The sequence below is a fragment of the Ailuropoda melanoleuca genome, chromosome 2 (genome assembly GCF_002007445.2).
Source record: "Ailuropoda melanoleuca isolate Jingjing chromosome 2, ASM200744v2, whole genome shotgun sequence".
Lineage (NCBI taxonomy): Eukaryota > Metazoa > Chordata > Mammalia > Carnivora > Ursidae > Ailuropoda > Ailuropoda melanoleuca.
In genome coordinates, this window is record NC_048219.1 from 128,477,697 (window position 1) to 128,499,999 (window position 22,303).

Here is a 22,303-nt window from a genome sequence, read left to right on the forward strand (position 1 = left end):
GCTTGGCCGCCGCACTTTTTTAATTTTTTCGGGTGCCGCAGCGGCGACCCCTCGGCGCAGATGTCCCTGATCCCCCGAGCGACGACGGGCGCAGCCTAACCTGGAAAGTAAGTGTGCGAGCTCGCGGGAGGGCGCGAAGACTCCTGCCCCCGAGACCCCCGGCCCTCGCCCCCTCGTGCCCGAGCCCGGACCTCCCTGTGAGGGGCGCGTGGGGGACGGGCGCCTCCCTCCCGTTACTCCGTCCCCACAGCCTCGCGGCCGCCTCGGCTTTCCTGCCCCGCCTCGTGTTCCTGCCCGCACTCGCCTGCCTGCTCCCCTCCCCCCGGCAGGAGCACAAGTTTCACCCTCCATTTGCTTTTCTCGGCTATTACTCTCCCCGGGTCTCCCCTGCACGCCGCGCAGGACCCTCCCCACGTTGGCTTTTTCGGATCCAGAGCGCCCAGCGCAGAACTTCAGCGCCACGCCGAGCCCTCCCGGACGTCTGCCCCGAGGCTCCCCCGCTCCTGTCCGCCTAGCACGCCGCCCCGCGCCCCGAGCACAGTGGGGCTCCCGCCTTCCCCAGCTCTCGGGGCGGTCTGTCCGTTCCTCCAGCCCCAGATCCTGCATCGTGGCCCCTCTCCTTCCTCCCACGCTCCTGTTGCCTGCACCGTCTCGCATTTGCCCCTGGAGTCCCGCGCTCCTGCGGGTCCTGCCCACCCCCCTCTGGCCAGTGCGCCCCTCGCTCTTCGCAGCGTAGCCTCACGTTCCACCCCTCCCGGTTCCCCAGCCGGGAGCTTCCCCAGCTGCCCTCCTGTGCCGCCGCTTCCCCCTCACCCTGCCAGTAGTTGAAGCGGAGCTGCGGCACCCCCCCACCCCAGGCGGTTCTGGTGGCCCTGCCCACCGCTGGGGCTGCCTGGCCCTCTCCCCTTTCCCCCCTACCCAGGAAGCGAGGGGTTGAGCGGCGGGGTTGGGATTTGGCTGCGTGTTGGGTGAGTGCGACAAACAGCGAGCGCGGGCAGCGGAGGCGCCGCGGCGGCCACGGCCGCTCGGGGCGCAGCAATAGGCAGGTGTGTGTGTCCAGGGGGGGAACGCGCGCCGCGGGCTCCTCGACTGGCGACAGATTGTGCAGGAATGTGAGGAATGCACCAGGGGCATAGTCCACAGGGCCCGCCGCGGCTGCACTAGCGCCTTCCCGGCCCAGCTCTCGCCGCGCAGCCAGAGGTCACCGGAGCATCTTCGAAGCTGGTGAGCCTAGCTCCACTCCTCTTCTCCCCTTGCCTCTCTCCATGCGGCAGAGAGGGCGGCGGAGGGGAAGCGCGGCAATTCTGTTGGGCTTTAGCTAGCCTTTAGCCTGGGTTTTGCTGCATTGGTCGCCAGGACCGTGAATTTGAGGCGGATGGTGGTGTAGCCAAGGTTATTGATCATTGCACAAGGTTCTTGGCAAGTTTGGTTTGCAAGGTTTGAATAGTGCCTGGTTTTTACGAGGCTTTTCTGAAACCTGCAGGAAAGGTGCCCAAGGTTCTTAGAGTAATGAGCTTGCAGCCAACGCATTTTAGCTCTATCAAAAATGTCTGTTAATGCTCACGGATAGGGATGTACTGCAGGAGAGAACTTGAATGCATCACTTTGCTGTCATAAGAATTGTAATTTTTTTCTCGTCATGCTGGGTTGTGTTTAGACCTCTTATAATACATAATGAGTAGAAACAGAGAAGCAGTGTTTGGTCAGCGATGGGACAGATAGAACTGTCTGGTACAGTTAAATTCGGGGCGTGTCAGTTACCATTGGAAGTAACACGGGGACAACACAATCATGTATATTCAAGATGCAATTTATTAGTTGAGGTCGCAGTTCTTTTTGTTACTGAGTTTGAAAAAAATAAATACAGCCCTCCAACTTTTAAAGAATGGTAATTATAAAATCAGTAATGATTCATATACATTTTTGGTCAAATTTTATTTTCTTTAACGCAGAGAAGGAAATTTTTGACAGACGGTGCTTTTCTAGAATTGGGCTTAGATTCTTTTATTTTAAAAGGGGAAATAGAAGACTGCTTCTCTTTTTGAATGCAGTATATTGCTATAGAAGTATCTTCTTTTCTCTTGCCTGTGAAGCAGTTATGGAAATGGTAACATGAAAACGAGAACAACTGATGTCCAAAATAAGGTTTCTGGTTGTTGAAAAGCATACTATGTGTGCCTTTGTTTGACACAGTTTGTTTTGGAGGTTGAGTTTACTCAACACTTGGTTATTTTTGTATCAGATTCAGGAAAATAATAAGTTGATTGTCTCAGCTGCCTTCCAATACCTACTTTGTGTGGATCCAATGCATTGAGAAGTATAAGATGAGAACCTTTTAGTTAAGGGCTGAACAGAAAGGAAAAATAGAAGAAAACAAAACAAAACAAAAAGACTTTATGCTGGGGAAGGTTGTGTCTTTTGCCTACTACATTGTTTTTCAGGTATACCCTTAATCTGTAGATCTTCTAATTTACAGGTTTAACTCTAAATTATAGTTTGTAACACTGTATAGGATATTGGAGGTGTTCATAGATGCCAACAGGAAACTTGTTATGTAACAGTATCACATTACTTCAGAGTGTAGCACCTGCTTATTTGATTTGATATGAAGATTAGAAAGTAAAAGCACATTCAGTTTCTCTGCTAGATTAGAAATTGAAATAACTGGTTCAAGTGTATAGATAATGTATATACATGATTGTGCAAATAGTTTTACCTGCTTCAAGTGAAGGTAGGCTTTCGGTTAGAAATATATACTGGTTGTTATAGATATTTGAAGAGAAGTTTCAAAACTAGTAATCGTTCACAACCAATAACATAAACTGTGTTTTGACCAAAGTATATTCCCTCACCAACCCCCACTATTATATAAGGAGAAGGTGCAGCATTTCATGTATTTTATGTCATACTGAAGATTCTAAATTTTGGGACTAAGTGTCCAGTTATCTTAATTCTTACCTATGCTGTTTTTGAAGGGAGATAGTGGAGCAGGGTAGTAGTGATGGAAAGCGTAAGAGAAGGTAAGCAGAAGGTAGGAGCAGCTGGCATTCATCCAGGGGGAAAAATGTTAATGCTGCATTTACAAGCTGAATAAGCCAAATCTGCCTCTGTAATTCTGATACATTTTGACTTAAAAAACTACTCTCAGACTCAGTTTAATAAAAACTTCAGCAATTGTATGACCTTGAGTATTTGAATTAAATCTATGTTAAGTCAGAATTGCAGGGTTTTTTCTTTTCTGCACAAAGTGGGAAAATAAATTTAAAACTTTTACATTCACTTAATTAAAAAATTCAGTTATTGCCAATTTTAAAATTGAATTATTTCCTTGTTGTTGGCCAAGAATTGATTTAAATAAAGAATTTTCTTATCCTGGATGATGGGAATCACTTGAGAAGTCCAGCCTCACTGGACTGCTTTGAAATATTAAGATATTTTGAGAATGGCCTCTAATTTTTTTTTTCCTATTTCAATCAAGAGGTAAATCCTAATTTGCTTAATTCTAAAATGGGTCATAATAATGAAGTCATATCTTCATTATTAACTGGAAGATAAAGTAGAGGTTATTCTAGGATTATTCTAGGGCATAAACATTCATGGAATTGTTTGTCACTTTGGGAAGTTGCCTTCACGCCTTCAGTGTACTGGGAGATAATTACTTCTTCAATGTGTTAAATGGTTTTGTAGTGCCTTTCCTGCACTGAAGGGGGAAGAAGAATCTGATACAGGACACCAGTGGACTGATTATTATGTTTGGAAAATTAGTTAACTATTTCATGCCCAAACTGTAACTACAAATAGCTGCAGAGAGAGAGAGCAAGGAAGTAAAACTTTACGCATAACTGGATGTAAGGCTTCATAAACTGCCAGTAAGTGGTGATACCAGTCAGCAGGTCAATTTGATGCCCAGCTGTAAGAAATAACAGGGTTTTTTTGTTTTGTTTTGTTTTTGTTTTTTAGGATAAGGAGATGAGGCCCTAGGTTGGTCACAAAGAGCAATAATTCATGTGTTTGCTGGTTTCACTTGAGAAGTTGTATGGCTTTCAAATATTGTTTACATTATCACTTTAATAATTCAGTGGAATTATCTTCATCTTTTGGGGGCTATGTTATCATAACTAATTGAGGGTATTACATGATGGTGCTCTTCATTTGTTGCAGGCATGCCATTCGTCATTGTTCTAAGTTTTTTCTTTTTATAATTTAGATTTACTTTTATTTGGTACACTAATGTTAANAATTGAGGGTATTACATGATGGTGCTCTTCATTTGTTGCAGGCATGCCATTCGTCATTGTTCTAAGTTTTTTTCTTTTTATAATTTAGATTTACTTTTATTTGGTACACTAATGTTAACTACAGTCCTGATCATTTTATTATTCATAGTCTTGATAATATAGTTTATTGTGACTAATACATAATGATTCACTGCAGAGGATAAAATGTCATTAGAGATTGGACTGTAAATTTTTACTACTATAAAATATATAAATTAAAATGTGGAAGTGTCTGCATTATTTTAAGTCATGTCATTGTGAAACATTTTTCTTGAACTGAATAATGCTTGCCTATTGGGTAGATGCCAGTCCCTGTAGGCAGATATTATATCGTATAGCCCTGATAAAGTCCAGAACTCCAAATGAAGGGTGGTGAGGGAGGGGGCAAGTGAATCAATAACCTTTCTTCAACAGCCAAGGCATGTTTGGCTTCTATAATTATTGTCTGTGTTAAATATAAATTTCGGGAGTTGTAAATATCCAAGGGAGTTTATTCTGTTCTTCCCTAATCTGGAGCCCGTCCCTTACCTCCCTCCGCTCCAGTACACACACACCACCACCCAATGGATCTGGCTGCTTGGAGAAGCAGAGAAAGCCCCCTTTCAGGGGCCATTTAATGTAGAAGTTGGTGCCTAGTGTTCCAAGTCAAATTTAGAGTGGATGTGAGTTTTTGTCATAAAAGTGGCATTATGTATGAAACTTAGGTAAAATGTGTAGTTGAAGAGGGGTTATCGGAGCATTGTGAAGGCTTTGGGGCCTGGCCTGGAACTTGGAATATTGTTTTTCATAGACACCCACAACTGACTTACAAATAGACTTAAAACACTGGGTAAGTGGTGTCTGAAATTCTGGTCCATTGTAAGCTCTCTCTTAAATTGCAAACATGAGGGAGAGGTGAAAAGTACCCTACTCCAGCAATTAGCAGATCTAAATCTATGGCGACAAACCATTTAAAACATTTGGGTTTATAGCTTCCTCCTCTTGAAAATGTATGGTTTGGATTGCATTGATCTAAGATACATTTCAGCTCAAGGTTTCCAAAGTCCTCAGTGTTTTTTGTTTTTCAAGAAAAGGTTTCCTAAGCATTCGTTTATATAATCAGTCTTGTTTCTCCTCCTGCAAATCATAGCAACAAGATAGTTGGGGTTCTCTTTTGAGACTTTTGAATCTCCATCATGCTCATCTTAAATTGTTACTGTTTTGTTTTTCCTTTTTTAACAATGTCATTTGGGAAACAAGGGGAAGGATTAAAGCATATAATGGGTTCAGGGTCTTGGCTGTCTGCCTCCACCCCTCATCCAGGATTAACCATGGTAGTTTTGGCCAGAAGAAGTCCTTGGGTTTTCACCTTGACATGGAGTGAAATCCATAAAAAGTGTCTTGAAGGCAGTGAGTTAGTAGCCAGACTGTCATAGTTCAGTTATGTTTGCTAGGTGTGTGACTTGGTAAATTATATAATCTCTGTGGATCTCATTTCACTCATTTGTAAAACAGAATGATAAAAATATCCACCTCAAATGGTTGTTGTGAGGAAAGCATTTCAAGCTCCGGGGCAGCTCTTAAAACATTTAAGTCATTGTTCTTATATTGTGGTACATAATGATACCTTTTTTTTAAAAAGCTTTATTTATTTATTATTAGAGAGTGGCAAGGGGGGGTGAGGGAGAGGAAGAAAGAGAATCTCAAGCAGACTCCCCACTAAGCACAGAGCCTAAGGCAGGGTTCAATCCCAGGATCCTAAGGTCATCATCTGAGCCTAAAGGAAGAGTCGAACGCTCAGCTGACTGAACCATCTAGGTGCCCCTTAATGATACTTTCTGTAGCATCTACTATATTTTGGGCAAATTGTTGTCTTGCTTTCTATGATCTTAGTCAACATGATTATGAATCTAAGCAAAATACTTCAGGGAAGAAATAAACTACTAAAGAGAAATTATGAGCTTGATAGTTTGTAAGAGATTGCCCATAAGGAAGAGAATCCAGCAAAATAAATCAAAGAAGGGCCTTTTTTAAAATAGGGAAGTACTTTTTTTTTTTAGGTAGGCAGTATGTAGAGGCGCGTAAAACACTGCTAAACCAACGCATGTAAGAGATTTGGTTAAACATTCCTTAATAAACTGTTATGTTTAAAAGGTAAAGACTGATAGTATTATATTGCAGGGGTCAGAGTGGAAACCTTGAAAAATGTAAAATACCTTTTAAATAAGTATATAACTATTGCATTTGTAATTCTAAATAGTAGTCATTTTATACAATGTCCTTGCTAGTCAATACATAAAGAAAGTGCTAGTGTTAATCATTTATGGACTAATGTGCAGCTTGCATCTTGTAAATTAACTTTTTAAGCTGCCTTTTCTGTCCAGAATTGATCACACTTGAAATTGGCAGGAAACTGTCAAAGCAAGAAGGACTGGAAGAGAAGTTTGGAAGATACTTGATGTAATAAACCAACAGACAGTCATTTAAGAGATATGGAGCATCTCTAGTTCTAGACCTGGCTGTACTACTAAGCTGTGTGTGTTCCATGAGTGAGTCATTTAACTCCTGGGCTCTAGCTTTCTCGTGTGTAAAATGAGGGAGTTGGACTAGATGCTCTCTAGAGCTCTAGTACTACTATTTCACTATTCTTAGAACATTACACATTCTCATTCCATTTCATTTTTCCCTCAGCAAAAATGAAGACTGTCTTTGTAAGAACTTATTACAATTTACTCTTTGGGATAAGAGGAGAAACTTGAAGTTGTATACCTGAAATGCTCAGCTCATAAAAATATGTGTTGTAGCTAGTCAGATTTTTGACTCCATACTGGCTGAGTTAGTAGCTAACCTCTTGGATTCGTTTGTTAAGTCTGTCCCCTCTGCACTTTTGAGGCTTAACCCCTAATTAAGACTCAATTTTCTGGAAGTTGGATAGAAACAGAAGGGGATTTAGATAGTGGTTAGAGGGGACCAGTCTTGTTAAAATGAGAAAATCCCACTTACCATTTGCTTTGGTTTGATTTGTTCTCAAAGAAATTAACTGAGACAAGGTTGTTCCTCTGAAAGCATCTTGCTTTTCCATGAATACTTTATGTGCCTAGGAACTCACTAATTCATATCTCATTAAAGAATATAGGTAACTTTCATTTAGTTCTAATCTTTGCATATAGGAAACATACCAGTGTTCAGAAACTGGTGGATTTCAGCAGAGTGATATTGTTCTTGAATTTGTGCGCTTGGGTTTGTTTTGTTTTGTTTTTAAACAAAAACTCCATTGAGGAGAGCTTCTAGTAGATCCTGCCCCCCTACAAAGGAGAAAAAAAAATCCTTATAGAACTTATATATGTATACACCCATAAATAGTAGTTTAATATTGAAATTGACTGTTTTCCTTTGCTAATACAATAAGTACATTATTTTCAAAAGGAGAGTCAATTATACTACTAATGTATGCAATATTAAATGAATTTTCAATGTCATGATCAAAGTAAACACTTGAGTAGGCTTTCCAGTTTCCATACCTTCACAAAAATTAGAAACATCATGTAAAATAGAAACCAGTAATAACCACTTTGAAGTGAAGTGCATCATATTTTCTGACATATGTACCCTGGATTGAGTGGGGGAAAAAAGGACTGATCTAGTTGGAAGTAACTTTTGATTCCTGAGTACCACCAGGGATCCAAGCAAGGGAACTGGACACAATTAGTGTTTCATATATTTACTGGAGCCCTACTGTGTGTGAAGTATTGTGTTCTGTTTTGAATACCACTTATTTAAAAAGATACAGGATTCATTTTAGCTCCTTCCAAGCAACATTCATTAGTCCCCTGCTCTAGGCCTCATGGTCAAATAATGATTTTCCTCAGGAGTTTCATAGGCTGTGTTGGATCCAGTATTGAGAGTCTCCATCTTTAAGGAATCTGTGATGAATTTTACAGTGTAGTTGGGAAAGATAAGACACATGAACTGGAAAAATAAATGCCCTAGAAAACTTTGGTATATAAATAAACATGCAGAAATTTTCTATGAGTGTTAAGAATGAGCTGTAAAATGACTTTGTATTAACTAAATTTTAGCTAAATCTACTTTTTAGATATGTATTACTTGATAAGTTACCAGAATTTAAATAGACAGCTGCTACATTAACCACTGTCAGTGGCTTTCTTTGTAAAAAAAAACCCTATATCTGAAAAAGTGCTCCCTTACCAGTAATAAAATAGAGATTTCAGAAAAGGTTTTAATCATGAACTTGATTATCTTGGCTATATTTCTTGGAATACTTTACCGCGTAGCCTATATAAAATAATTGATCACAGTGAAAATGAAATATTTATGAAAAACTGTAATTTATTCTTCAAAACTTGCCATTTTAAGGAAGTTCTTATTTTCATACAGCAGTACTTTCGTTTATTGTGTTTTGTGCTTTTCTTCATTCTTTATGCAATTTTTGTGCCTTTATAAGTCCAAACTTATTATCTATTATTGAAAATATTCCCTTCCGTTGTTATGAATAAACACAAGAATGTTTTGAAAATCTCTTGTGACATCTGCTAGAATAAATAGTCTCATTGAATCTTACCTTGAATCTCAGACTGATGCACTGATGGGAATTTTCCACTTATTGTCAATTTGTCAATGACTGAATAAGCAGAAAAGTCAGTTTTTTTAAAGCACCGAAAAAGGAATCAGAGAACCCAGTTGGACTTGCACAAGAACTGTTATTATTTTGGGACCTGTGACAAACAACTCAGCTGTTAAATGTCTAATTCAGACTGTTGGCAGATGAAAAATACGTGTTGGTCTGAAATCTTTGGACAGTATATTGGCAGGTGTCAGTCTTCAAAAATATTGTTTGTGGGTCATTTGATTGGAGCTCTGAAAACAATTTTCCAAAGAAGCAACATAAATCCAGAAATTCACCATCCTAAGATGTAACTGGAATATATTGGTTCTAGGATTCCCATCCTTCTCCTCCTCCTCCGAGCTGCTCAACAGTAGGGACTTTGTCTTTTAGAGTGGCTTACTCTTGACCTCTAGTCTTCCTAGATAACCGTGTATGAATAAATTAGGTTTTAAAAAAATATTTTTTGAGTACAGCTGACACTCAATATTACATTAGTTTCAGGTGTACCACGTAGTGATTCAGCTTGTCTGTATGTTATGCTATGCTCACTTCAAGCGTAGCTATCCTCTGTCACCATGCTGTGCTATTGCAGTATCACTGACATTATTCCTTATGCTGTGCCTTTTATTCCCATGACTTATTCATTCCATAACTGGGAGCTTGTATCTCCCACTCCCTTTCACTCACTTTGCCCACCGCCCCTCTCTTCTGGCAACCATCAGTTCTTTGTATTTATAGGTCTGATTCTGCTCTTTATTCTTTTTTTTTTAATTTTTATATATGAGTGCAGTCATGGTCTTTGTCTTTCTCTGACTTATTTGACTTAGCATAATACCCTTTAGATGCATCCATGTTTTCTCAAGTGGCAAGAGCTCATCCTTTTTTATGACTATGTAATATTCCATTGTATATGTATGCCACATCTGCTTTATCCATTCAACTATTGATAGATAACTTGGGTTGCTTCCATATCTTGGCTGTTGTAAATAATGCTGCAGTAAACATAGAGGTGCATATATCTTTGTGAATTTGTGTTTTCATTTCCTTTGTGTAAATACCAAGTGGTAGAATTCCTGAATCATGTGATATTTTTATTTTTAGTTTTTTGAGGAGCCTCCATACTGTTTTCCACAGTAGCTGTACCAGTTTACATTACCACCAACAGTGCATGAGAATTCCTTATTCTCCACATCCTCATCAACACATGTTATTTCTTGTCATTTTGATGTTAGCCATTCTAACTGGTGTAAGGTGATAACTCATCGTGGTTTTCATTTGCATTTCCCTGATGATCCGTGATGTTGAACATCTTTTCACACGTCTGTTGGCCATCTGCATGTCTTCTTTGGAAAAGATCTATTCAGATCCTCTACCCATTTTTTTTTAATCAGATTGGGTTTTTTTGATGTTCAGTTGTGTAAGTTGTTTATATATTTTGGACATTAACCCCTTATGAGATACATCTTTTGCAAATGTGTTCTCCCATGAATGAATGAGTTGTAAATTACAGTTTTGGAATACCTTCTACTCTTGGATGAACTTCTGTCTGGAACCCTCTTTCCTTCTGTAAACTACTTTTGTAAACTGTTTGGTTTTAGATCCTCAAAACTGTTTATCATGCATGTTTCAATGGAAAAACTGCTTTTGCCTTTTAAAAAAATTACCTTTGTAATACAGCTTTCTAGATAAATAATTCATTATATCAAATTCCTTACTAAAAATCATCAATTAGAAGATTTAAAACAGATCGNTATCATGCATGTTTCAATGGAAAAACTGCTTTTGCCTTTTAAAAAAATTACCTTTGTAATACAGCTTTCTAGATAAATATTTCATTATATCAAATTCCTTACTAAAAATCATCAATTAGAAGATTTAAAACAGATCGATTCATATTCATATTAATTTTAATTGCCTGGATTATAACTATGGTGACATGAATTTACATAGTGCTCTTTCTCAGTCTCTTCATAGGCGGCCATCAAGTACCAAGATCACCTTGGTCAGGCTTTGGCGGTATGACTTTGAACAAACTTTCTGTGTCCTTGTTTTTTGTGAATTGGTAATAACTTTTATATACTCGGCTTATGAATTGAGGTCAAAAGTAGATGTAATTTTAAACATGTGAAGTTTTTCAAAGGAAAAAATGTTACTAAAATGGTATAATTCATACTATAAAACTATATAAACATTAGAAGTATTAAAACAAGGAAATTTCATAGCTTGTTTTAGCCCAGTGGATGTAGCAAACCTTTGTTTCATTTTAATAGTGTAGTTAGAAATACTCTTACACATTTTGGTGGTCCTTCCCCAACTTCAAGTAATCACAGTGGTAAAATTTTAATCAATAATAATTTTTAAAAATTAAGTTTTATTTGTGAGATTTTTATGAACTTACATGCAGTATTAGGAAACTATACAGAGATTCTGTGTACCTTTTACCTAGTTTCCCCCAATAGTAACATTTTGCAGAACTATAGTACAGTGTCACAACTGGGATATTGACTTTGATACGGTCAGGATACAGAACGTTTCCATCACTACAAGCACCCCCCTTGTTGCCCTTTTACAGCCACGCCCTCACTTCTCTTTCACTCTCACCCCCTCCTCAATGTCTAGCAGCTACTAATTGTCTTCCATTTCTATAATTTTGTCATTTTAAGAATGTTACATAAATGGAATCATATAATAGTATGTGACATTGGAGTTTTTGCTTATTTTTTTCTTTTTACGCAGCATAATTCTTTAGAGATTCATTCAGGTTGTTACATGTGTAAGTATCTCTTCTGTTTTATTGCTTTGTAATACAGAATATGGATGTACCACAGTTTCTGTAAGTACACCTGTGGAGGACATCTGGGTTATTTTTAATTTATAATAATTTCTACTTTATAAATATAACTGCTATAAATGTCTGCATACAGCTTTCTGTGTTATTATAAGCTTTAGATTTATTTGAGGGAAATGCCCAGGAATGCAATTGCTGGATTGAATGTTATATATTTTTTAAAGATTTTATTTTTAAGTAATCCTTACACCCAACATGGGGCTCAAACTCACATGTTCCACCAACTGAGCCAGTGAGGCACTCCTGAATTATTTTTTTTTCTGAAACTTTCTTTCCGTAATTATACACTGAATCACATGAGACTTCAGTAATTTAAAAGTTATGTAAATTATAAAAACTTGCCTATAAAATATATAGACAGCTTGTCTATTATATATAAAGCTTTGTATTTTTGTTACTGATTTATAAATACTATCTATTATGAGTTTACCTCATTTTTAGCGAAACTCCATCCTTCATTTTAAGTGAAAATCATGAAGCTGCTTTGTAGCAATTTTAGTGTTTGTGTTTTTCTGTTTTGTTTTGGGCAGCAGGTATATTCAGTTTCTGGTAACAATACTGTATTTTTAAATGCTGTTTTTAACATTGGGTTTTGTTCTGAATTTCATCTATGTAGGATGTAAGTAATCATAGGTAATGTTCTTCCAGAAAAGATGTTTATTGTGTACCGTGCTAACAGGCAAAGTGGGGATGTACAATGAAGACAACAGTATCCTTGTATGTGATTGGAATTGATCCAGTTGTCAGGTGGAAGACAACAAGCATAGCTGATATGTTTAAAGGCAAGGATTCTTTCTTTGCTAGAAAAGAAGACATTTTTTTAAAGCACAGTTCTCTCACTTTCTCCCCTTCTTCCCCCACTGCCTGCTTTTTGCATGATTATATACAATTTCTGCCAGAGAAAAATGTTGAAATTGTGTCTGGCCTAAATAAAGTCTTTACTATTGATAATTTGATTTTTTGAATTAATGTCCTTTCTACCTGGAATGTCAAATATGTTTCTCATCAACGTTTAAAATACCACNCGCCCCCAGAAGACATTTTTTTAAAGCACAGTTCTCTCACTTTCTCCCCTTCTTCCCCCACTGCCTGCTTTTTGCATGATTATATACAATTTCTGCCAGAGAAAAATGTTGAAATTGTGTCTGGCCTAAATAAAGTCTTTACTATTGATAATTTGATTTTTTGAATTAATGTCCTTTCTACCTGGAATGTCAAATATGTTTCTCATCAACGTTTAAAATACCACCACATCATTTAATTAGTTTTATATTGTGTTCTGTATTATATTTTTATCAATGCTTTTAGCATTCAGTCTTCTGAAATCATAGCTGAGAAGACAATTGAGGATCATGAGTGATCCTGACATACAGCTTATACAATAACATTATTTTTAACACTGTGCTTTTAAAAGATTTGATCCTTTCTTATATTTGAATGATATAACCTCCCTGCCCTTTAATTTCCCAGCAGTATGATCATTCCAACAATTTGTATATTTCCTGAAGGCTTTTCTCTAGGTAACTAGTATGCCCTCTCTGCCTCGTGAGCCCATGGGGTTTTTTTTCTTCAAGGTCTAACTCAGTGACCCTTTCTTAGTGAAGCTCCTCTGGTCCTTCTTTTCTTAACACTTTGCACATAACTGTGCTATGAACATGTGTCACATTGTTTTCGAGTTGTTTCAGTGTCTCTTCCTGGCTGTGTTGTAAACCCTGGTCAGGTTAGAGCTGTGTCACAGCCATTGTTATAGCTTTCACATGGCAATGTGCCTGCCATATATTACACACCAGATGCCTGCTTTGGGTGAATGAACAATTAAATACTTTGTTTATAACCTTAGTTGTCCCTGCCTCCCCTAACCTTCAGTGACTCCGGTCGTTTATCCTGCAGGATGGCTTCAAACTCCTTAGCCTGCGTACCATTTAAGTCCCTTGACAATGAAACCCTAAGTACTCTCCTTCCTGAACCTTCCACATCAGCAAAACTAGTTTCTACTCACTGCTTCTTGCCTTCCTGCACCCTACATTTAAATCTTTGACAATCCTCCAAAACCTAGTTCAAATGTTCCCTTGTGGGTGACCTTCTAGGAACACCCTGGCTGACTGTCCTCTCTCCTTCAAATGTTTTTACTTGTACTCTGGCTTTCAATGATAAACTCCCCATGATGGTTTTTTTCTTTTTGTATTGGATCATTAATCTCTCTTAATTTCTCTTGTCTCTTTCTCCCAAGTATATTATAGCCTCTTGAGGGAAGGGTCCTTGTCTTGCACATTGGCTATCCCAAGTGGCACTTCTCAAGTAGAAGTCATTCAGGAAGTAGAGGTTGTGTCTGCTGGTGATGTTGGCAAGCAAGATTAACCTCTAATTTAGGCATTTCGAAATGTCCATGAAAAGGCAATCTCTCATTTGTCCTTTCATTAATAGTTTTTTGCATAGAACTTAGCATGTAGTGGTCTTTAGTATATGTCACTTAGATATTTTGGTGACCTCAGTAGTCAAATAAGATACATCAAAATGAAGTTTAGACTTTTTTTAATTTTAATTTTTTATTTAAATCCAGTTAATTAACATATAATGTATTAGCTATGTATTAGTTTCAGAGGTAGAGGTCAATGATTCATCAGTCTTATACCCAGTGCTCATTATAGCACGTGCCCTAATATCTGTCACCTAGTTACTCCATCCCTCCACCACTTCCCCTCCAGCAACCCTCAGTTTGTTCTTTAAAAGACCCTATCTGTGAAACAGAAATATTTTTATGTAGTACCATCACATATTGAAAAGAGTGAAACCTGTGGCTGAGAAAACAGATTTTTACTTGTTGAAATTTTTGTTTAAACAATGAAAAGACTATATGCCTCTGAAGCTACAGAGTTGTGATGTCCATTATATTAGGTACTGACCACATGGGCTATTTAAATTTTTTAATTAAAAATTTAGTTTCTTGGGGCACCTGGATGGCTCAGTCATTAAGCATCTGCCTTCGGCTCAGGGCGTGATCCCGGCGTTCTGGAGTCGAGCCCCACATCAGGCTTCTCTGCTGGGAGCCTGCTTCTTCCTCTCCCACTCCCCCCTGCTTGTCTCTCACTGGCTGTCTCTGTGTCAAATAAATAAATAAAATCTTTAAGAAAAAAAAATTAGTTTCTTATCCTTACTGGCCACATTTTTTTTTTTTAAGATTTTATTTTATTTATTCGACAGAGATAGAGACAGCCATCGAGAGAGGGAACACAAGCAGGGGGATTGGGAGAGGAAGAAGCAGGCTCATAGCAGAAGAGCCTGATGTGGGGCTCGATCCCACAACGGCAGGATCACGCCCTGAGCTGAAGGCAGACTCCTAACCGCTGTGCCACCCAGGCGCCNCCCTGCTTGTCTCTCACTGGCTGTCTCTGTGTCAAATAAATAAATAAAATCTTTAAGAAAAAAAAATTAGTTTCTTATCCTTACTGGCCACATTTTAACTGCTGGTTAACTACATATGGCAAGTAGCTATTACAATAGGCAGTTACAGAATGTTTCTGTCATTGCAGAAAATTCTGTTGGAACTGGTATAGAGAATAGCTGGGACCAGTTATAAATAAAGAAGAAAAATTGTAGATGCTCTTGGAGTAACAAAGCAAAATAGCATAGCTTTACAGTCTTCAAAGCATTTATATTAAAATTCATTTAATCTTTTTAATAACTGTAAAATAGATGATCTGCTACCTTCATTTCACATGCAAGGCAATTGTGAGCATCACAGTGGGGAATGAAAAGAGTAACTCTTAAAGTTTGTGGTTCAGTTCTTCATACTGAAAACATAGTTGTTATTCAGTAGTAAATATTTGATTAATGAATTATGGAAAGTGTTTGATGTACATGAATATGTTATTTTTGCTTTCACTTAAAATCCCACCAAGTTAAAAAAAAAATCTCAATTTGTTTCCTTTTGAAATTTTCAAGAGAGCTCAGTGAATTCTAGGCAATAACCATTTTTTTCTGAGGCCCTGTGCTAGGCGCGAGGAGGGATGTGGAAATGATGGAGAAAAGGCCTCATTCTTTGTTAATGCCCTACACTAAGGATATTAGCTCCTAGAAGTGATATTACAGTAGCAGTTGAGCCTCAGAGATCCCAGAAATGTCATTATTGATTATAGAAAAGCTTGATTGTCTTGACGTATGTAGCAACTTCAAGTCCACCAGGGCCCTTTACTCTCCTCCATTCCATCTGCATGCTGAGACCTGTAGGGGCAGCAAAGGCATAAAAGGCAAAGAACTTGTCCTCAAGAAGCTTGTATTAAAACTTTTCCATAATTCTGGGGATAAAAGGAGGAAAACAGTTGTGCTAAACAGCTTCCATTTGTAGCGTTGCTTTGAAAATTTTAAAATTAGGGGCACTTGTGTGGCTCAGTCTGTTAAGCGTCTGCCTTCGGCTCAAGTCACGAGGGTCCTGGGATCCAGCCCTGCATCGGGTTCTCTGCTTAGCGGGGATTCTGCTCCCCCTCTCTCTGCCACTCCCCCTGCTTGTGTTGTCTCTGTCTCTCAAATAAATAAAAAGTTTTTTAAAAAATGTTAAAATAAAAACTGCCTGGAACACATAGAAATTTGGGTATATGGCATAAGTTAACCCACATGCACAATATAATTCATTTAGTATGCAGACTGTCCCCTTGCTTCATAGTCATAGGGAAGTTAAAGCAGAGTCCTCGCTCTTGTTTTTTCATTTAATGCTGACTTAAGACCCAGACATTTCTTTCTTTTAATTTTTTTAATTTTAAAATTTTAAAATTTTTTTTACTTAAATTCAATTAATTAACGTATAGTGTATTACTAGTTTCAGAGGTAGAGTTCAGTGATTCATCAGTCTTATATAATACCCAGTGCTTATTACATCACATGCCTTCATTGTCCATCACCCAGTTACCCCATTCCCCCAACCACCAGGACCCAGACATTTCATCTGTTTAAACATTAAGAAATTAACTTCAAAGCAAAAATGCTGACGTATAATTTGAGTTGGTTTAAATTGATATATCTTAGCATTTCATGTTTTAAATATTTAATGCATAACAGATCTATGCGATACAGGCTGTGGTTTTATTTTTCATCGCTTTTAAGAAACAAGGTGATTGACCCTTCTCTCATGAGCACGTAGGCTGTAACTCGTGTGCAGGCCACTTCTCTGCTCTGACTCAGTTCAGTTGTAAAGACATGAGAACTGATAGATTCTGTCTGAAGAGAGTTTTTCATTCACCTCTTTTGGATTCATTTTAACTTTCAGTTTTGTACTAAGCTGCTTGGTACTTTAGTACTTTGTATAAAGCTTTTTGGAGCAGAGAAAAGAGCTGAGGAAGAATGCATTTTCATTCTGTTATCTTTTAGAAACCGTTTGATAAGCTATATTTAAATTTTGGCCGTCTTGTAGAATGAGCCTGAATAATTTAAGCATGTTTAATTTTTCAATAATCAGAAGTGTTTAAATGCTTTTGTTAAGTTCAGTGTGGTAACTTAAATGAAATTACTTTTCAATGACTAGTGCTGCTGCTTTTCTTTGAAATAATGCTTAGTTCGATAAATGGCAGTTAATAGAAGAAGAAAATTATCCTGGTTTTGTAACTGTGAATAACTTTGGAGAAATATTAAAACAGGCATTCATTGATATTTAGGTTGGATGCTACTGCTTATGTCAGATCAACTAGATGAAGAGATGAATCTTACTTCCAGTGTGTCTCCTCTCATATGTGTGATGAGCTTCTGTTACTGCAGTGATGGGCACAATTTGAAATAAAGCACAGTTCTTCGTGTCAGCACTTGAAGGCTTTTTTTTTGACAACAAGCAAAATGTTAGACATTTCAGTGTGAATAGCTCTCATGATCCAGAAAATCCGAGCAGACAATTTAATTGTTCTTGACTGTAAAAATTAAATCTGATACTAAATTTAATCCAGGAATCTATTCATGTAGGATTTTTCCCTTATTTTAAACAAAAATTAAACATGCATGTCTAAGCAACTACATTGATGTAACATTCAGAAGAAAATTCATGCTAAGTGATTTATAACCCATCTTTACTCACCAATTACTATTAATCCTTTTCTTCAACTTCCTCACTCCATCCATAGCCATGCTCACACCATCTCTAGAACATTTCTTCCACAAAGCCCTCTCTTGGGCCCTGATTATTTCTTCTTGACTCTAAGGCCTTGAAAGATTCCTCTGTCCTGGGTGGCTCTGTGTTTGTTGAAAGAGGCTTAGACTGTCGTCAGCCTGGGACTTAGGGTAGGACCAGGGTCTTGAAGCTATGTTTGTATCAAGCTTGTTGTTTTTAAGTTAGACTGTTCATACAATAGGGTGACTTAGCTATACTGACAGAAGTTCCCAGATGCGGTGGGCTTTCAGTTGTCCTAAGAAAGACAGGCTTTTTGCCCTGCCCTCAGCAGTTTGAGGCTTTGTTCCATAGTAGGGATAGGAGAGGAGGATCCAGGCAAGATTTTGTGCCTTTCCCACAGCAGCTGCTCTTCTCAGACACCAGGCTTGCACCGAGTGGGAGGCTGTCTAAGGACTCTTATTGTTGGCCCCTGGTGAGGTCCATGTAGAAGAACCTGAGTGTGAATTCACCTCTCGTCTGTGTTCTCTTTCTTGCCCACATTCAGACTTTACCCATTTGCTAAAATCCTAACTCATTTCTTACTGGCATTCAGCAGCGTCTGCCCAGGTAAGCCAGTCTGTCCTTGAAGATGCCTCTCATCCTTTAATTCCAGATTAGTTGGTTATACTGAGGTTTCAGGTTTTTGGTGGGTTGGAAGAAAATCGTGAATTAGCAGATTGTGTGGTGTTTTTGTTGGTGCCGTCAGGGTAAGATCTCTGCTCTTCCTTCCTCTCTCCTGGAGGAAATGTTACAAGTACTTTTATAGCTGCTTTGAAGAAGATAATCTTTCTACTTGAAATGCCAAGAACCCATGGCCCCACTTCGTAAGACCTTTTATTGGAGCTTTTTTATTTTTTTGATAGCCTGTGGTCCATATCCCCACTAAGTTGTGAACTAAATGTCATGAAACTGACTTTATTCTTTTTATAATCTTTAGCACCCAGCAGAGTACCTGGCACAGAGTAGGTACTCTGTGTTTGTAGACATTGTAGTAGCATTTTAACTTAAGTAAGGGTGTACTTAGTGGTGGCAGTGTATTCTGTGTCCTGCCCACATCCCATGGCGCTCACCATCAGTTCATTGTCTTCTGACCCAACAATTTCCTACTGCAAGCCCCTGGGACTTTTAGCCTGAAGGCTTTCTCTGCCTCCAGGGTTGGCTTAGGTGAGAAGTGCCAGGAGGTTATCACCTGTAGGAGCCCTAGCAACCCTCCACCATTAAGAAACAGGAGCTGGACCAGTAGCCTCTTCTTCACCCCTTATATGAGGTATCTCTGAGGCCTGCCCTCTGCAGACTTCGGAAGTCCCCAGCAAGCATGAGATCTACTTGCTCGCAGGACTAACCTATTCACTAATGCATGCTGTATTGATGTCCTTCCCTGGTCTGTCTCACTTGTCCAGCTCCCAAGTCAATTATTTGTACTCAAATCCTTGCGGTCTCATTCTGGGGAAGTTAATTCAGTGTAGAGACTTAAAATTTACATAAATATTTAGACACTTTGGACACTTTAAGTAGTTCTATATATTAGGAACAGTCTACAAAATCAAGGAGACTTGAGTATATGCAAACTTTTATTAATTGATTGATTATTTGTTATTTAGGGGGAGCAGTTATAGCTTTCAGCAGATTTTCAAATGGTTCTTTGCTTCTCTTCTTTCCCTAAAGAGTTAGGATAAATTTGCAATAAATGACCCCTTTTTTCTCTAGCTTAAGAATTTTTCCCTTTTAAAAGACTGGTACACTGATTCTGTTTATATGCCATGAGGACTCATTGGGGCATTGTAGGTACACATGTGATCAGATATCAGTAACTGGATTTTAAAGCTATGATTTCGGGTTTACATTTAGGTTACTGGTTATCATCCATATGGCACAGCAGAAATGTGCTGTGGTGTCACATTTTACAATTTCTTTCCTGCCCTTTTGAATTGGGGCTCATCCTCTGAAGTTTTAACTGAAATAAAATAGTGTTAGTGTTTGCATAGAGAACTGCTATTATAAATATAGGAAAATGCACTCTACTGTTTTTCTGATCATAAATGTGATGCATACTTTTGTAGAAAAATCTTTAAATGCAAAGAAGCACAAAAGAAGAATGTAAAATCCACCTGTATTTGCTTGCACCCAGAGCTGTCCACTGTTGCCATTTTGTTGTAAATGGNCAGCAGAGGAGCCTGATGTGGGGCTCGATCCCATAACGCCGGGATCACGCCCTGAGCCGAAGGCAGATGCTTAACCGCTGTGCCACCCAGGCGCCCCTACTGTTTTTCTGATCATAAATGTGATGCATACTTTTGTAGAAAAATCTTTAAATGCAGAGAAGCACAAAAGAGGAAAGTAAAATCCACCTGTATTTGCTTGCACCCAGAGCTGTCCACTGTTGCCATTTTGTTGTAAATGGTCAAATTCATTTTTAAATTTATGGTGATGTTAAAGTTAAGCCACAGATATCATGATCTACACTCACTGGAGGTTAGCACTGCTGTCAAGGTTAATGCTTACAGAATCAAAGACTTCCAGACCAGGGAAGGAGGTTAGAAATCACCACATGCAGCCCTTTCCTTTTCCAGGTAAATGACCAGAGCTCTGGGGAGGTGGTCACTCAGGTTCATATGTGTGCCCGGATCAGGAAGCACAGGTGCTTTCCTCACGTAGTTTTGTCTATGTGTATCTGCAGCCTGGTCATCCTTTGTAGGAATAGTCTTTGTATGCTGGGCCTCCCAGGCTTCTGATGAGTCCTTCCGAGGATGGATGCCAGATTGTTCTTTGCATGCCACATCTCTCTTTTACTTCTTCAGGTAGTCAGTTTGCTGCTCCAGTGGTCACCTTGCCTTAGGTTACTGTGGAGGAGTTATTTGGGAGACTAGACTACAGGTTGAGTTGCAGGAAACAGCAGCAGGTCTGTGGCATCTTTGGAATCTTTGTTACTGATACCATATTTGTCATCCAGTCTCCCAGACAGTCCTAAATCATAAAGCTGAAAAATGATGAGACCTAAGCCTTGGCCTGAAGCTAAACCAGATACCATGTTAGTAATCCAGAATTATTAACCAGGTCATAAAAGATATGTTGACCTTACTGAGAGTTAACATCTCTTCCTGTCATTTCATGGATTAATTTCATGGGTATAATTTCGATTTTATGTTTTAGTTTGTAGGAGTTCCTTTTTTTAGCTTTGTATAGTGATAACTATATTACGCTGTTAAATTTTAGGAAGTACTGAAGGAAAAAAAACAGACATCCAAGTAGTATGGAGTCCACATGTAGCTCCAGATTTGATATTCAAGTGTTTTTCAAAAAGTGGAATCAAGCTATTATGCATATTCAAGATATTCTTTTTTCTAAAAAGTCAATACAGGGTACACAGTTTGCAGGATAACTCCGATGTTCAGTGTAAAATGAATCAAGTGGTTGATCCCTAGATCGTTCATTCTCACTGTGTTACCAAAACATTCAAGCGGCCCCCCTGTCTGTTTTTGGGCTTATCTTGATGAAGTAGCCTAGCCAAGGCCATCTTTCTGCTTCATGTTAAATAGCCGGCTGCTGTACTTAAAGCTTTGATCTAGTGGTACATTGTGATGATACCGTTTACTATTTGTTCGTAAGATACTATTGAACTAAATCTTAGGTCTTAGAAGTTACATAAAAGAAATTGGTGAGGTGACCGTGAATGGTGTGCTAAAGAATTTGCATCAGGCTTTGTCTTCTGTTCATGTTGTTCAGTTAGTTTGTTGCTTCAAGTATCATGTCTTATGGTCACTTTATTTAAATCTAAGAATAAGCTCAGAGTATGGTGGGAGGACTGTCCAAGCTATCTAGCTAGCCAATGTATTTTATTTTTTTTAAAGATTTTATTGATTTGAGAGACAGCAAGAGAGCACAAGCAGGGGGAGAAGCAGGCTCCCCATGGAGCAGGGAGCCCCATGAGGGGCTTGCTCCCAGGACCTTGGGATCACGACCAGAGCCGAAGGCAGATGCTTAATTGACTGTGCCACCCAGGCACCCCTTTAGCTAGCCAATTTAAAAATAATCTCTTAAGTGGCACAGTCAAACCCTGCCATAATAGTATTAGTGGGATACAAAAAATTCAGTCCTGTGAAATGTGGAGTTGGATCAGTACAAGGTTAATGAGGTTACTAAAGTAAGTCTGCCTTTGAAGCTAGCCAAGCACAAATTCTGGGAGTTTGAGTGCTATTCAGTTATATATGATAAGTTCAGTAATATATAATAAATTTTTTGCATGTGAATTTACATTGTCCTAATTTGTGTAGTTGTGAGGCACTTATCACCAGACTTCATTACATAAAGCCTTTTCTTCATAAGTCCAGACTTGTTCCTATCTTGCATTTTTTAGTGACCAGAAAGAAATTCAGGATAGGGATCCTTTGGTATCCGCTAGTCATTATATCCAAGTAAAGCAGTAAAACCAGCATTAGTAATTACAG

The 22,303-nt window shown here is 38.7% G+C and overlaps 1 long non-coding RNA gene across 2 annotated transcripts in view; it reads left to right on the top strand.

Moving 5' to 3' along the window:
- Positions 1-22,303, top strand: part of LOC117801081 — a 75,142-nt gene continuing 52,839 nt past the window's right edge. For both annotated transcript variants that reach the window (XR_004623474.1, XR_004623473.1), the window contains exon 1: positions 1-107. This is a non-coding gene — a long non-coding RNA (uncharacterized LOC117801081). The remainder of the gene's footprint in view (positions 108-22,303) is intronic.